At 23.6% G+C, this 18,352-nt stretch overlaps 1 protein-coding gene across 2 annotated transcripts in view; it reads right to left on the reverse strand.

The window, feature by feature from the left end:
• Nucleotides 1–15,915, reverse strand: part of LOC129605411 (monocarboxylate transporter 14) — a 29,313-nt gene extending 13,398 nt beyond the window's left edge. The window contains exons 1-2 of one of the 2 annotated variants that reach the window (XM_055515165.1): nucleotides 15,802–15,915; nucleotides 12,712–13,086 (exon numbers count right to left, since the gene is read on the reverse strand). The gene's annotated coding sequence lies outside the window, so the exon portion shown is untranslated. Of the gene's footprint in view, nucleotides 1–12,711; nucleotides 13,087–15,141; nucleotides 15,223–15,801 lie in introns of those variants that run through there. The other variant, XM_055515166.1, reaches the window with a different exon arrangement.
• Nucleotides 15,916–18,352: the final 2,437 nt, after the last annotated feature.

The raw sequence follows: 18,352 nt of genomic DNA on the forward strand, positions 1-18,352 counted from the left end.
TCAGGGCATGTTCATGAAACAATAAAAAAGTGGGAGAGAGCATCAAATCGTTCCGGGTTTTGTACAAATTATAAGGCAATGGCAATTATTTTAAAATATTTTAGGTGAACAGTTAATATACTATACGAGACAATCTGTTATGTCGAAAATACTATAAAATCTGTTCGAATTCTCGTAACTATAAAATTAGTTCAAATTAGCTTCTAGTATGTGAATGAGCGATTGATTCTTAAGCGTTACTGCAACGACGTAAAATAAATTCTGTAATACTAAGATTATAGCGATTAAGTACACAAAATTAATAGAACATAGTCGGAATTAAGAACCCCTATAATCCTCTATATAAGATCCGTTTACAGCGATGTTTTAAAAGAGTTTAAAGACTTTTTTAAATTTTGCGAAAACCTTTATTAAATTTGTGCAATAAAATCAATTCGCCATAAGTACATAATTTTTCAGAGAACAAAATAAGAGAGAGGAAATAACTATGACGTGATCATTTTTCTTCAATAAACTTTTTCGTAAAATATTCTTTTATCCTATTTATGCAACTTAAGTTTATTATCGCGAATGAACTTCGTATATGTGTGTGTATATATAAATATATATATACTTGATTATATGAATATTACATTTACTTACTAAATGATTTTCATGACGATTTTCTTAACGATCTCTAATATCAACGCCAATCATATACAAAATAATTGGTAAAATTAATATTTTTCGAATGTGTGAGTGTAAAAAAGCAATTTAGTGACTTTTTCCTAGAAGTGAATTCTTCTTATCATAGAAAGTATACTTGTAGTGTTTTGGACACATTTATTATTTTCAAGATCACATGTGATGTTGCGAGGTACAAAAAAAAAACCAACAAGTTTTTGATAACACTGTAATTTTTTTTTATTATAAAATAAGAATTGTGAATGGGCGTTGATAGCTATAATAAAAAAAAAATATTGTATAAATTTGAAAAATACAAAATCGTAGATCGCTGTTGACGCGAAATAATAATATTATTGCGTTTAGGTACATATGATTATGGTCTTGAACAATGACAATTAAAGGCGCATTAAGAATTATTTTTAGATTTTTATTCATAAGAATTGAAGCAGTAAAATGAAGGAGCATGGCAGTTTTTTTAAATCTGATAAATTTAATGATTGTTTCTATACAAATATATTTAAAGAAATTGGGGTCTATAAAAATCATCACTGGATTCAAGAAGATATTTTATGAATGAATCGTTAAATAAGTGTTCATACTATTTATATACAAGAATGATTTGATGTTAAGAATTAATTTGAACTTTAAGAATTCTATAAAAATTAGAATGTACTAATTAACTTTTGTTAAGAATTAATTTATTTTATTAATTTATTTAATTAAATCAAAATAAATTTAATAAAATGCTATATTACTTTATTTATTGGGTTAATTATTAACTATTTCTTGGTATTATTATATTTTAGGTTTCAATTAACATTTTAATCTTATATTTCTTAAGAAAATTCAAAAATTTAGTTGAAATAGCAGTGTTATAAAGTTTAGTCATGCTCACTTTCCAACACCATTTTAAGAATTTGGACATTGGCTGAATTTCGTGGAAATTTGTTGAAATCGATATTATTAAAAATTGCTCAACAAGCTTTAGATTGCTTCAAATACTTTATTCCGCAGAATTAATCTGAATAATCTGAATGAGTCTGGCAATGCTATTAATGATAATATTTTATGTATTATATTATTTAGATTGACATATTATTAGCAGACAACAAAATTTAAAAGCTAATTTTCGCATATAAAAATAGATTTTCAATTTTATTCAAATTTGTTTTTACTTTCTTGTTTTTTATTAAATACAAAACAACTTGCCGGATTACTCGGATGTCGTGTGTTGTTTGTTATATATGCATGCAAAGATAATCATTAAATTGTAAAAACTTTTTCTTGTATGTTTGAAATTTGTTAAATAAACTGTTATTAAAATTATTTTAGTTTTCATATGCAAGGAGTTTTATTATAAAACAAGAGAAATAATGACGATGATTTGGAATTTTTCATATTATTTTAATAGTAAGTAACTACAAGGATTTTTGATGTAAAGTCTGGTAAATGTTTAGTTTCTTTTCAGAAATGAAAAATTTCCTTGAACTATATAGACAATATAAATGACGCATGTGTGATATTCCGCAGATAAAGCAGAAACTAGTTTAATATTCTTCAAATAAAATTTATTATACATGATTCAAATAGGTCTTCAAATTGAAAAATTAAATAAATTTTAAAAATTTCCTCCTAATTATTATAAATAAAGAAATAAATGGGAAGAAATGTTTGTAGTCAATGTGGCAATTCCATTTTATTTGTTATTTTATAGGAAAATTTATTTACTGTAAACAATGTTAAAATTTAAGTGTTTTATTTATTATATAGAAAATATTGAAATTAAAATTTTTTTTATTATACGAATTAAATTCTTAACATTTTGTATAAGTAATAAAATTTTTCACATACATACATACATGTGTACATAAATAACCCACACATGTTTTATAATTTTTTTTTCATAAATTTTATTAAAAATTGCATTAAATTATAATATTTAAGTATTCTTGAATATTTGAAAATTCTTTTGAATTAAAAATAAATTAGTTGTTCAAAATGGTTAGAATAGATTCCCAAGCAGACGTTTTTTAGGCAAGAATATACAAAAAATATGAATATTAAATTATTATAGAAAATTTACAAGTATTCATAAAAATGCAACCATGTTGTAAAATGATAACAATTTAGTAGCAAATTCGGGACTTTCGATTATTTTTAAATTTAATGTGTTATTATAGAGTATAATTACTTAGTCAGCAGTTTCTAAAATTTTCAATACAATCTCTTATAGAGTGATTAATTATATTTTAACTTTAAGGTTAATTTAATTAACTGCTACAATTTGTAATTAATATTTACAATTACACACCTTTCAGCATACAAAATAATATAATTGAAATTATAAAAGAATTTAATTTAATTTTCTGTTTGTATGTACACCTTCTATAAGAACAAATTCAAAAATTTTTTCAAGAATATGTGAAGCTTTTCTATAATCCATAAGCCATTAATCAAATTGCAATAAAAAGAAATTGTAGCGCCCAAGGTATTAAGCATCTGTTTTTAAAACAATTGCTCATAAAATATTTGGGTATTTACGTATGTGTGTATCAGTAAATATTTAATTAAAAATATTGATTAAAAACCGGTTATTCACTATAATTTTACAATAACCAATTACCTATTAATTATTAAATGCAAGTATCCGATAAAAGAAAAATGATTTTATTAAGTGCAATCGATTTTTTCTTTGCTTTTTATCAATGGCTGACCTATATATTCTTGCATTCGACAATCAATGGTGTTCGTGTGTTGGTGGGTGATTTATTTATTAAATTCATTAAATTGTGTTGTTCAATCTTGTGTAGCAAAGAATAGATTAATTCGCAAATTATTTAAAATGATTGACAGCTATGCCAATTTATTAATAAAGTCTAAGAATTTTTGATGTAAAAAAATTTTCAAGTGTACATATTATGTGTCCCTAGATATTGATAGACATTGTATATATATCAATAATTGGACGTTATCAACAGACTTCAAAAATTAAATTTAAGTGGAAATTTTGTTAAAAATTAATTTTGATAATTTTTTTTTCTAATCTATATCACCTAACAAATAAAATTTGTATTAAGGTACTGCGAATACTTTGATAAAGAAATGATTTTTAAGTTACTTATATTAAATTTATATGTTTTTCATAAAAAAAAAATATTATTTATTAAAATTTATGGAGGCATCATTGAAAAAACACTTGAATATTTGAAAAATCAAAAAAATATTATCAAATTTTATGAGTCATTATAGTGAATTTATCGGTAGGAATGGTGTTAGCGGTAATATTTTAAATATCTCTTTCAAATCTGGTTAGAAATTATTTTAACAAGTTATAGTTAGTAATAATAGTTCGATTTAAATTTAATTCAAAAGAAATCGATTGATATTTTATTGGAAAATATCGATTATTAGTATTCGGAAATTTGAATATCAAAGGAAATTTCTGAACGCTTCCCAAATTGATTAGCATATACCCTTGAAAAATAAAATACATTTATAACATTTATAACTGAGTCAAGATCAAAATATTTTGATTGAATGAGAATTGGTTGACATAAAAATCACATATATATGTATATGTAAATTTTGTTTTTTGGGCTCTCTTTTTGGTGTTATGAGGCCTTAAACTTAGAATATCTGAAAACCATCTAATTTTTATATTTTGTTTGATAACTCAAAAAATATGGAAATAAAACCGATTTTGTAGGTTATGAAATTCCACTTCTAAAAGAAAAATATCAGTAGGTGCTTCTTGTTGGTCTGGGGTCATTCTATCGCCTTATACTGCGGGAGTATTGTCGAGTCTCGAATACTCTGTATTTTTTGAAAAACATAATATTAAGCAATTTATTCATTCTATAATTTCAAAAAGCAAAATAATAAAAGAGCATAAAAATTAATTAATGTTTTGTGCGTTCTAGTGCAATGGAAAATTTATAAAATTGTGACATGTCACAAATCATAGTATATTATTTGATTTATTTTTTATAAAAACTTTTTAATTTCGCATTAATTATGTTATATTTAAATTCCATTAATAAATAACAATATTGTCAATATTTATTATTTAACCCAAATATGTATTATAATATACATATATACTATACGGATTTACTTTTAATGAATTCAATTCATAAATCCATACACTTTCAGTGCCTTATCGTATATTGAAAGAAGGGAAAAATATCAGGTTCTTGAAAAATTATTTTCCCCTTTTTATTTTCAATTCTGAATAATTGTTATTGTTTATAACGTTGTTAATAATTATTTTTCGATATTCATGAATCGTGATAATCGATAATCCTAAATAGAATCTGTTTACTCTCCACATGTGTAATATACGAAAACAATTTACAGTTATTATAATTGAAAATATATTTGTGTGTATAAGTAACATTTTATCAACTTGTTGTTATTTCTAGCCCCCTTTTGCACATGTTCATAAATAAATTCGTATATACTTAAATGTATTCGTGTATTTTATTGTTTCATGATAAGAAATTTATTTACTTGTAATCAATAAAATTAAAATTTATTTAAATATAAAATCGAAAACATTATCACAAAAATTGATCGGAATAACCATGAAGATCTTATGGATTTTGTTTTCTATTTATTATTTTTCCTATACTTTCTATAGGATTTTGTAATTTTAGAGACAAGAAAATGTCTTATTATGCATAAATATATTATTTTATAAATAGTTTTTTTATTTACATACGTAAATGTATGTATAGTGGGAAATTACAATTATTTTTAGTTATTTAAATAAGAAGGTCTGAGTATGATTTATTTAAAAACGTAATTGAATTCAGGATACAAATTTGTACTTTAGAACCAAATATAGAATAAAATAGTAAATATTAGCTGTAATTCAACAATTCCATTAATGTATGTAAAGAAATATACAATGTAATTCTAATAAAGTGTAAAGATTTAAATAAATGCGTAATTTAAGATGAAAATGAGAAAATGAAGTCACTTTGCAAGGCTATTTCTGAAGGTGCTTTGGCATATTTGGAACAATAACTAAATATGGAAGATATGTAGTATTGTAAAAAAATCATGTACATACATATATAATTTACTTAGAGGGAAAATTTGAACATTGAATATTTAATGTACACATCAAACAGAGTTTTAATAAAAATTAAGTCTAATTTCCTCTGAATACGAGCTCGTGTGTTATTAAGTTGATTAATTGCTATTAGCAAATTGTTCAATTTTTAGATAGATTCCCCCTTAACAAAATATTTTAAATGTATATAGTACGATAAATACCTAAGATTTCTTGTTACTCCAACCTTTGTAGAAGAAAAGAAAAGAGGTGTAGTTTCACACACTTATTCTGATAGATGGTTTTATTTTTATTGTTATATACGTATACGCGGAATATTCAGCTATTTAATATTTAACTAAACTATTTAAATTGATTTGTTTATTTTCATTCCAGTATAACAGAATTTCGCAGTATAACAGTTTTAGCAGTATAACAGTTTTTGCAGTATGACAGAATTTTCAGTATAACAGAATCTGAATTTAAAAATTTCTATTTTTAGAATTGATTATGAAAAATAGAATTGTATATCAATATTATAATAATCTTATCAGATTACTGTTATACTGCTATAAAATATTAAAAAGTTTTAAAATGCAAATATAATACATAAATTTGGGTAGCAAGGTTTTGGCTTTATTTTTAATTGTCTTTTATGTAGACTGGGCCGTTTAGTTCCAAGTTTTATATAATTTATAAAGTTTTCTACTCATGAATACATAAATTTTACTTATCAACATAAAATCATAAATCTTTTAATTCAAATCTAAGTTCAAATAAGTCATAATTCGAATATTATTTTCAATTTTGTATATTATAAAATGTATATATATATAGCTCTTATTTCGCACTCGTGTTCTATTTTTGCAGTTTTGATAACAATAATATTTTCAATTTTGTCAAAATGAAATTGAATATAAATTTTTTTTTGCGCTGATAATTTCTCTGTGTACATTTTAATAATTAAAATACTCAATTTACATATCAGTTGAATATTTAATAATTTTATTTAAAAAAATGAATAAAAAGGAAATCAATACAGTATAGTAGTGATAAATCGTCCATTCAAAGTAGAATACTTTGTCTTCATACACAAGTATTTTTAAATGTTATTGGGGTTAATGTAAAATGTAGATCCATTAATGTAAAATGTAAATTTGAGCATTTCATGTATGTCTCAACATGAAATTTATGATTACTTTCTGGAAGTGCGATTCATTATGTTCTCGTTTTAGAAAAATTTTACATGAAAACATTTTTGGTGCGATTTGGAATTCTTGACGCTATCAATTTTCTACAATTAACGAAGTTAATCATTATATTTGAGAGATAACGAAATAATCACCTATGTAAGTTTATTACATTTGTACATAGTATTTGTAGTTTAATATACTTTTATTGTTATTATAAAATATTTAAATTCTACAATATTATCTAGGTCATAATATACACATTATACTGACATGTATACAAGCATAAATGCAATTTTGATATCATTAAACTCTTATACACATGTACTGATGTGCCACACAATTTATATACACAAATTTTATTTCGATCTAATCTAATCTTAAGTAAGTATAATGTAACTAAGAATGTAATTATTAAAATACATAATATAATTAAATGTAGGTTTCTTTATTTTAGGAGAGAAAGAATGAAGATATAAATAAATAAATATGAAAAATGATAACAATAATTATTATAAATTTTAATTTTAATTGCAAATAAACATAATTTGTTGCAAAACAATTTGTACTTAAAACTATTGAAAATGAAGTAGGTGGCTACACTTGGAAAATATGCATGTAAAATTTTCCTATCCAAGTGCAATGCACTTTATGAAGTATATTGTCCACTTATAAAATATTTTTTTAATTTACTCATTTTTAGTTAATTTGTTGTAAATACCAGAATAATAATTAATTTATAAAAAATTTTAATGAAATTATCAAAATAGGTATGTATACTAATTTACAATGTTATACATTGTATGCTATTTTAAATTATCGTGTAAAAGGTATAATATAAAGTGATAAGATATTAATTATTTGTTATTACGAAGACACGATATGCTATTTGGTGTCACATACCCATATAATTTTAAGAAATCATTGAAAATTTTCTATTATTGATAATTATTATTATTAATTATTATATTGAAATAATAATATTGTAGGAATAAGTTTATTTATTCATTATATCAAATCATAAATTTAATATGGAAAACAAATTATATAATTTTTAGCACTTTTCCAAAAAAATTTTTGAAAAAAGTGCTTATTAGTTTCACTCTGTCCGTCCGTCCGTCCGTCCGTCCGTCCGTCCGTCCGTCCGTCCGTCCGTCCGTCCGTCCGTGTGTCTGTTTACAAAACTTCTACACCTTTGAAGATAGAAAGCTGAAATTTAATACGTACATAGATCTTCACTAGAAACTTATTTCCGTAGAACAAAATTTTTACCTATCTCCCCCCCTCTAGAAGTTATACCCCCCCAAATCCCTAAAAATGGCCTTTTTTAAATATTTGTTGCAATGAAACCATAAGCATTTTTGAAATTTTGCAAAGGCAGAAAGGCAGTGGCTTGCTTCCCCTTGCGCGGTATACTATAGTTCAATTTAAGAAAAACAAAATGGCCGTTCTAATTTACCGTTATTTAAAGTCCTTTTTTTCCAAATTTTTGATGTGGTTTTTCTTCTAGACCCCAGACTGTAGAAGCTTGAAATTTTAGGAGCTTTTAGATATTAATAAATAGTTCATTTTGTTAGAAGAAAATTTTTTTCCATCTCCACCCCCTCTCAAGTTATCACCTCTTGAAATTCGTAAAATTTGAATTTTTGACACCTTATATTTCCGAAACCGCAAGCTTTTCCAAATTTTTATAAACGCAAAAAGCTAACGGTAAATTCAATGAAATTAAAAAATATAATTATTTTTCTTAACTCACACAATTAACCCTTAAAATCGAGCGTTATGTTAACCCCTTTTTATATTAATCTTTGCTTTATTTCAAAGACTGCATATATGCGTCATCCTAAATATATGCAATCCTAGAAATAGTTTTGTATATGAATGAAAATAATTTTAATAGTGTGATAGCTATACATAGACTGTATTTAAAAGCAGAATTTTCACTTGTTGAAGGGAAAAGTGCTACAATACAAACCATTGGTTTGACCCAACTTTATTTTATGATTAAGTTATGTTTTAAAAACTAAAAATATTTGATTAAAATTGTTTGTTTAATTAAGAATTTATTCAGTTTATCAGTTAACCTTATAGAAATTAATTGAATTATATTGAATTTTAAAAATTGAATTAATTTTTAATTATAATTAAAAAGATTTTTTATATTTGAAATATAAAAGTTAATAATAATTTGAAATATTTTAAATTAATAAATTGTGAAATATTTTAAAAAATTATTAAGTATTCTTTACTTCAGTTTCAGCATAGCAAATTTTGATCAAATATTTTACGAGTATGACAAATTTATACCATTTTGTCAATTTAAATTCATAATCTCAATATTCACAATGATATTTCTTATAACAATAATTTAAGGACATTAAATAAATTATCAGTAATCTGATTTTACAAAAATAATGTTATTTACCTACATGCTATATGATTCACGTTTTTTAATACAATGTTCTTTATTCATTCACGTGTTATCAGCATACAAATAAAAATATGCATAAAATGTGAATATGTATACAGCCCATTATGTAAATATAAATTTTTTTTAATCAAATTTATTTAATGTGAAATTAAATTTCATGAATATTTTATTATGTAAGTATAACAAAAAATTCAAAATTTTTAATGTGAATATTCAATGTTATTGCATGATTAATGCATTATTTGTTTATAGAGTGTATTCGTACAAGAACGACCTTAGTTTTTGGAAAGCTTTTTAGGTTTGTTTTCATGACAATATTCATAACAACGTAAAAATCAATCCCATAATTGAAAAATTTTAAGATGTACAGAGATTACGGTAAATTTGACTGACAAATCTCTTTGATGGTAGATTTCTAATATTAACCATTGTAATAAATCAGGAGAGTGTCAGCCAACTATAAAATAATTAAGTACAAATGTCACTCTAGTCGAAACTAATAAAGTGAGTTACAGAGTGGCTTTTAGTGTTTTTCAACTTTATTATTCATTTCGAGATCAAGATGTTATTTAAATATTATTGGTGACTCATATAATTGGAATTAAAGCGGGACTACCAGGAGTTAAATAATTTATACGAGTTAAATAACTTTTATACTAAAATCTTAAATTATATACAAGTACAGTTGTTATCGAAAAGCACACTACGACATACGTAAGTTCTCTGATAATAAACGCAAATATTTAATGTGGTAGGATTTTTTTAAAATTTATCGGTTCTGAGAAAAATTCGACAATATATGGAATTTCCCTTAGTTTAACACAAAATAATGTGTACGTTATATAAATATATTTGTTTTTTAAAGAAATTTATGTTTTGGTAAGCACTTTATTCGTCGTATAGTTTTTTCACAAGAACTTTACTGACAAATATTCAATAAACATCCGTTCACCAATTGTTAAGTTCACCACATTTTCATATCTTAAGTAGAATTTAAGATTTTTGCGTTTTCAAGCAAAAAATTTCATTCGAGTATGTAGATACTCGAATGTAGTTGCATGGTGAGCGTATCTTTTCTCTAAGTTTCACTCTAATTTTAACGTTTGATTAAGTTTACTAAATTTTAAAAGAAAATTAAAGCTTTTTTAAAGCATTGAAACATTGCTGGTAAATAGGAAGCGGAAAAATGTTGAAAATTTTTAATTAATCTTTTGTATTATACTTGGGTCTTTTATACAATATACTTAAGTATATTGCAATCATAAAACAAAAATAAATTTTAAATTTGCATTTTGTTAATAACAATGTAAACTGAGAACAATTTAAGCAATTTGAAAAATTTTTAACAAAATTTCGAATTTTGTTTACATTTTTCGGCATTGTATACACTTAAGTGTTTTTTGCTTAATTTCAAATTAAATAAATTTTGAAATTTTGCCAATTAATATTTTACTATTTTCTATACTATGTAAAAGTTTGTGAAAAGTTTCCAATTTATTTTTGACAAAACTATAAGTATATTATTCTTAGTATTATATGTACATATTATATATTTATATAAATATATACTTAATTTTCAATAGTAAAATTAGTGTCTCTTACATTAACAGAGCCATTATTGAAATTGTTCTTTAACAATGTATCGTTAATCTAAGTGTCTTATAATTATTACATATTATTTTTGAATTTATTTATTGATTTAATGTTAATGTGATTTGGAAAATTCGTCATCTTATTTTAAACCCTCACATAACCTAAAAGTGAAACTTATGAATGAACTTTATTTTCAGTTTCATTTTCATAAAAAAATTTCTTTTAAGTTTTCAACAACATTTCTCTCGCCAAATATAATTTGTGAAAATATTACAACAAAATTATTAAAATTTTCATATATTTTGACTACATAGCCGGTTTTATGTACAATGTGTTATACAAAATGTTATATGTGAATTTAAGTCGAATCAAAATTTGTACTTTAATCAGCACATCATTTAATGAAAACGTGTTATTACGAATATTTTAATTTTATAAATTTTATTGCTATATCCATGCGTACATATACATACCTATATTTAAAAACAAATTCATTCAATTGCGTAAACTGGACAACAAACAAAAACAGCCGATTTTTCTGATAAAAACAAAAAGAATTGTCAAAAAAGAAAAAGAAAAAGCTTTTCTTTTTTTTGACAATTTTTTTAAAAAATATAAAGAAAATTTAATATTGTCAGCATTTTATTAAGCAGTACCTATATTATGAAAACAATGAACTTTCCCGCACAACTTTTTATATTTTCAATTAGGTAAATCTTCTTAGTTAAGAAAAACAACTAAAATTTAGGGAACATTTTTGTGGTTAATCGAAATCTGTGGTTTATTAAGAATTATATAAATAAACATTTATATATACATATATAATATAATTTTAGACTATTCTCTATTTAAGGTTTAACAATTAATTATTTGTGTTTTGAACAGCTATGCGGTTATTCAGTAATGTGCATCAAATATTGGTTATTCCCTTCTACCTATATAATAAAGTTTTTCAATATAGTTGATTTTTTTAATTAAATGCTGAATGTTTCAATAACCTTATTAAATTTCAATGAATTATAGGTTGCTAAGACTTACTTCTTGAATAATTTCAGCATGGAAATTATGTAATTTGAAATACAAAAATTGGACATGATTTGAACAATTGCAGGCCGGATAACAAATTTTTTTAATAACGACACAACCACTGACGTTGAATTATAATATTAATTAAAACCGCAAATTTCAAGTTAACGAGTAATACATGATTCTAATACATAATGTTATCGAAATTCTAAGTTAACAAAAATTTTAGTATCACGTGTGTAATAATGAATTTTTTAAATATGTATAGAACTTTGTATTATGAATTTACTAATACAACATTGTAGTTGTGAAATTAATAAGTAATTGGCTTATTACACTAATAATTTTAACTTAATGGAAATTTCTTCATACAACTGCAGAACAGATGGATGATGTAATCAAAGGAACGAGTTAAAAGCAGAAAAATTAAAAAATTTTTCTCCTCGAATTGGACTCGAACCAGTGACCTACCGCTTTCTAGGCGGACGCTCTACCAACTGGGTTACAGAGGTATTAAGAATCTGCGACGAAATGTTCTTCACATTGCTTTATACTGTAATCCACATGATTACTAAGTATTTGTTTACATTGAGTTGCTACATTGATAACTTTGTACCCACCTTGCTTTTATGTTTCATTTATGAATTTTGTATTAGAGAATGCATTAACCCTGCTTAAAATATAATGTACACAAGTTTTCTATTGTTTTTTAATAATTTCATAAAAATAATATAGTATAATGCTTTTACCTTTCATAATGGGTTCTTTTACTGGAACTCTATTACTGTATTTATAGACACTCACTGTTTTTGCTAATAAATTTAGCGATTTTTTCATTTATTAATAATTTACTTTAAAAAACATATGTTTAAAATTATAATAAAAAATCAAAAAAGGAAAAAATTAGCACCAAAATATAATTTTTAATCAAAAAACTTTTAACATAAAAATTTCACATAAATTTTATTTCCGTGTTATTATTGTTGTTGTTATTATTATTATTCATATAACATTATTATAGCATAATTCTATAATGAAGAAATTTTCAATGTATAATTTTATTTTAAGCTTATATTATTATTATTTTTCTATTTTTAAAATTTTTTTTATGTATTATAGTATTTCTGGAACGAAAACATTAAAAATTTGGAATTTATTTAAAAAAACAATTTTAAAAACTTTTAAAGTTCATATAGTGTTAAAATAAAAAATCACATTATATACACTTAGTTATATTAATATGAGCGTGAAATTTTATATGGGAATATTATCCAGTAAATGTAAGATTTTAAAATTTTAAGAGGATAAATTGTTAATTAAATTATATTATGAATTTATTAATACAACATTGCATTTGTGAAATTAATAAGTAATGTGCTTAATTACACTAATAATTTTAACTTAATGGAAGTTATACAACTGCAGAACAGTTGGATGGCGTAATCAAAGGTGCGAGTTAAAGGCAGAAAAACTAAAAAATTTTACTCCTCAAACTGGAGACTCGAACCAGCAACGTACTGCTTTCTAGGTGGACGCTCTACCAACTGAGCTACAGAGGTATGAAGAAATTGCCGACGTCACCTATGAGGACCTTATAAATAAAGAATAATTAGAATACAATAGTGTTAAAATATTGAAATGTTATCGAGAACCGATATTTGAACTAAATTCAGGGGTAAACAGACGATCACGAAAGCAAGTTAAGAAAAACGTGGTAACTCTTTTTTTACAATAATACTAATGATAATAAATTAAAATAAGATGGGTTAAATACCGAAAAATCAAAAGATTCGTCTGTTTTAATATTCTTTAATAAATTAACACATTTTGATAAAAATATGTGAAAAGATTTTTTCAATTAAAAAAAAAAATAAAAGTGTTTTGTGAGTGAATACATAAAAGTACGCGTCAAGTTCTCTTTTCTGAATTGAAGTCCCGAATTGAAAAGATTACTCTCTGCCTTTTTAACTGATTCACTATGTATACATATGGATGGATACTCGTTTTCAAAATTCGCATATGAATAAAAAAATTTTATATGATTTTAATTCTTTTTTTTTTCCTTATAATGTCAATTAACATACTCTGGCCCGGTAATAGATTAACGTTAATTTAATTAGTATGTACGATAAATTTATTTTTTCTTATTATTTTTATTTTATTACAATATGTAAATACATATGTTTGTTGATTGCGTATGAGAATGTAAATAAATAATAAAATATAATATTGATTCTAAATAAATAATATTCTCTCAAAATAAGTCGATATTTTTATGTATGTATATACGGAAATCGAAATAACGCATGCATATGTAAATAGATCAATAGATCATAGTTGCGTCTGGTGAAACAGAGAGTATTCTTTACTTTTAATTTTAAAATGATTACTCTCACTCTTATTTATGAATGACATTTAATAATACATACATATGTATATCATACAGATTAACTATTAGATAAAAATTATTTAAATTTTTTGTAATATGTGCAAGGACTTTAAATTACCAACAAGCAAATATACTGTAATATACAAAGAAACTGGTAATTTATTAATTATTTCAATTCCAATAATAATTCAATGTGCATAATTATTATTTATTACAAACACAAAATGATCTCGTTTGTGAAAAAAACATTGCATACCGAAAAATTTGATATTTTGATTTTATCGATTTTCTATTTGAAAGTCAATGTTTTGGTATCTTTAAAATACACACATATGTGTATGTATACTTATATGTATACGTTCACTCTGCGTAAAAGTGATTATTTTGAATAATTGATTTGTTAACACAAAAATAGAACTGTCATATTTTTCATGTCAAAAACCAAAATAAAAAATTTATATTAATTAAAGTATAGAGGGATTTCCTTCTTTATTTAAAATTATAACTATATAATAATAAATTTATTAAATATAAAAACAAATAATATTAAAATATTAAAAAAGAAAAGAAAAGAAAAATGTTCTTAATCAGATGATCGAACCAGAAAGTGAGAGACAGAGAGGTCGTTAATTCATAATAAAACAAAGAACTCAAGGTTGAATTGGTGGGATAATAATAAAATATAATAATATGTAGAAAGAAAATATCAAACAATAAAAAAAATATATGCAATATATAAAATTGTTATTCTATTATACAAAAACTTCGAAAATCTATTTAGGTTACTGACTGGCTGAATGCGTAGCGAGAGTTGATGGTGTTGTGTTGTGTGGCATATATGTAGCTATACAAATACACCATAGAACACTTGTGCTTTTTAAATAAGTATATTTTTTTTAATTTTTTTCTTGCTTGTTTTTTGAATTTAGAATATGCATTTAGAAAATAATTTGCTATTTAAACTTATTTTTCAAACATAGAATTTGCAATTATAAATTCATTTTATACTCGTTTATTGAAATTTTAAATAAAAATAAACAAAAGAAACAAACAAAGGAGAACAAATGTTTTTAATAAATATGAAAAAGAACATTAAACAAAGTTTTTATTATTAGGTTTTCATAATTTAATTGTTTAAAATTAAAAATTTTAAAAATTAAAACACACAAACAAAAGTATTTAATTTAAGTATTTAAATTTTTAAAAACATTTGAATGATTTTATTTTTAAAAATTTTATTTCTTAATTTTAAAAATATTTTTTATTATTTATAAATTTTTAGGTGTTAAAATTAAACATCAAAATTAAATATCTGCATATTTTAATAATTACATTAAAATTTTAAATATTTTCTCACATTCCACTTAAAATTTACACTGCTGTGTAATGATAAAGCAAAAAATACTTTGATAATTAAAATTTTATAAAATAAAAAAAAAAATTTTTTTACTATAATTTCATATTTTATAATTATTTTATTTTTTTTATTATTCACTTTTAAATAGAATAAAACAAAAAACCGATCCTGCTATCACAAACAATTTTAATGAACTGGCGATCGCGATTAATAAATTTTTAATTAGCAAGCAGTCCAATTGATACTAAACAACAAGTAATACCAATGAAATGAAAGAAATTAATAATAATACAATAATTATGAATACAAAGTAATATTTTACTCTACTTAGCCGCTGCGGCTAATAATATTACTCGGTTGTCGTTATATTCTATTTAATACGGCTGAAACGGCTGCTCATTTGCGAATAAAACAATGTGTATTAGAAACAAATTGGAAAGTGAAAATTTTTGAATGATAAGAAAAGTTTTAGGAGAGTAATGAAAAAAAAAGCAAGCAAGTAATTAAAAATAATATAAGAAAGAGAAGAGAGAATTATTGTGTTAGCAGAAGAATGCGATTCATGTGATTTGTTGTGAATAGTGAGTTAAGTACAATGAAAATAATACATTATAATGTATAAGTAGTTGTGTATTAGCAAAAATGTCTAATCAGTAAAACTACAGTTGCCAATAATATTTTGTATGAAATAAAAATGTAAATAAATTATTGCTATAATTTTTATCGTCATGACACTATATACTTCACGAAAATAATTCATATTCGCCTTTTTTACTTCCAAAAAATTAGAAACAATTTATGCATAATTACATTAAAAAATATTTGTTATTTATTTCAATATTTCATCAATTTTAAACATGTGCATAATATTTTTAGCATATTTACTGATTTTTCAGCTTTGTTTATGTTGATAACAGAAAAAGAGAAAAGCTTTTGGCGCTCATTTATATTTCTTACTAAATTGTTTTTTTTAGTAATGTAGTTTTGTTGAGATCGGCTGTCAGATCGAAGGAGACGGCAACTTGTATTGTTTATAAATTCTTATACTTCATGCGTTGTGATAGAGAATATTATTATTCTATTGACTAGTCGCCAAAGAAAATAATGATTCAGCTTAATGTAATATATGTACAAAATATATCATGTTAGTCATAAATGTAATGTCATGCATGTATTATTTATGTTAAGTCTAACAATGGGAAATCATGTCAAGAACAACAACAGGTTTTTTTTGTTGCAGGTGTTTATTTAAGCTTTTTTTATGCGATAATTACATACCCATATGTATGTAGATATGTAATTTTAATAATTTATTAGAATTTTTGAAATATTATGGGTATGCCTATTTTGTGAAATATTAAAGCTTTTTATTTTTAGAAAAGAAAAATAAATAATTGTAATTCTTAAATATTTATTTGACTAAGTAAAATTTTCACACATTCATACATATTTTGATTCGAACACCGATTTTGTCGCCGACATAATTTTATAATGTTTAAAAGATCATAAAATTTTAGATTTTATCTCTTCCTTTAAAGGCTGCACTTTTGAAGGTATTAAAAGTTATGATCAGGAATCAAGTGATTAAATATACCTTCAAATAAAATATATTTTCAAATAAATATACATGTAAGTTAACGAGGGATCAAATAGCGGGCATGTTAAAACAAGTTCAAACATGTTTCATCAGACATATTTCATCGTGAGAATTCTTCTACGCTGAATATTAATATTAAAACATGTTCAAATACGTTTCCAGCAAACATCATATTTCAGCATGAGAATTTCTTAACGCAAAAATATGTTCCCACAAAAAGTGCTGACGACATGTCTACGCTGTACTGTGAGAAATTTTTAGTTAGGAAAATAACATAAAATTAAATTTGCTAAATAAGCAAATTTTATACTATAAATTAGGTAACATTTAGATTAAGAATTTAGTCTTAGATAGTCTTAGACATTAATTGAACTAAGCATTAAAGTCTTAGAATAGTCTTAAAATTTAATTGTAAAGTTATATTAAATTTTAACCTAGTGTTGTGAAATAAAACGTATTGTAAAAGTAATCTTAAAGAAATAAAACGTATTATAAAAGTAATTTTAAAATCGAAATAAAATTATTTTTTTTAAACGAATTTTGACACAAAATTCGTAACTGGCGCCCGAGCAGGGACAGGTCGTAACAATAAGGTTCTACAAGTGAAGACAAGGTTAAATAACCCGTCATAAGTGAGCGTAACTCGTACCGCAGTAGGCCGATAGTAAATCTCGAACACTAACAGCCAAAAAGGAACAATACGGTGCCTCCAGTAGAAATCTGCGACCTGCGAACAAAGCACAACACAATCATCTGAGACTCCTGAAGTAACCTTCAGTAACACGGGAACAATAGGACATGCGAACCCGCGCTTTAATAGTCCTCATAATACTAAAGTAAGAAAATTTTTTTAAAAAAAGGAAAATTAAACAATTTAAAAGAAAAACGATTAACAATTCTAATTTAAATAAAAATTAATTAAATATAAAAACCAATAAAAAATTGAAATAAACTTAATAATTAAAAATTAAAAACTTAAATAAAAGTAAAAAAAAAAAAAAAAAATTTTTAAATTAAAAAAAACTTAACCAAAAATTAAACTAAAAT

Source organism: Condylostylus longicornis, unplaced genomic scaffold (assembly GCF_029603195.1).
Source record: "Condylostylus longicornis isolate FDR11 unplaced genomic scaffold, ASM2960319v2 ptg000013l, whole genome shotgun sequence".
Lineage (NCBI taxonomy): Eukaryota > Metazoa > Arthropoda > Insecta > Diptera > Dolichopodidae > Condylostylus > Condylostylus longicornis.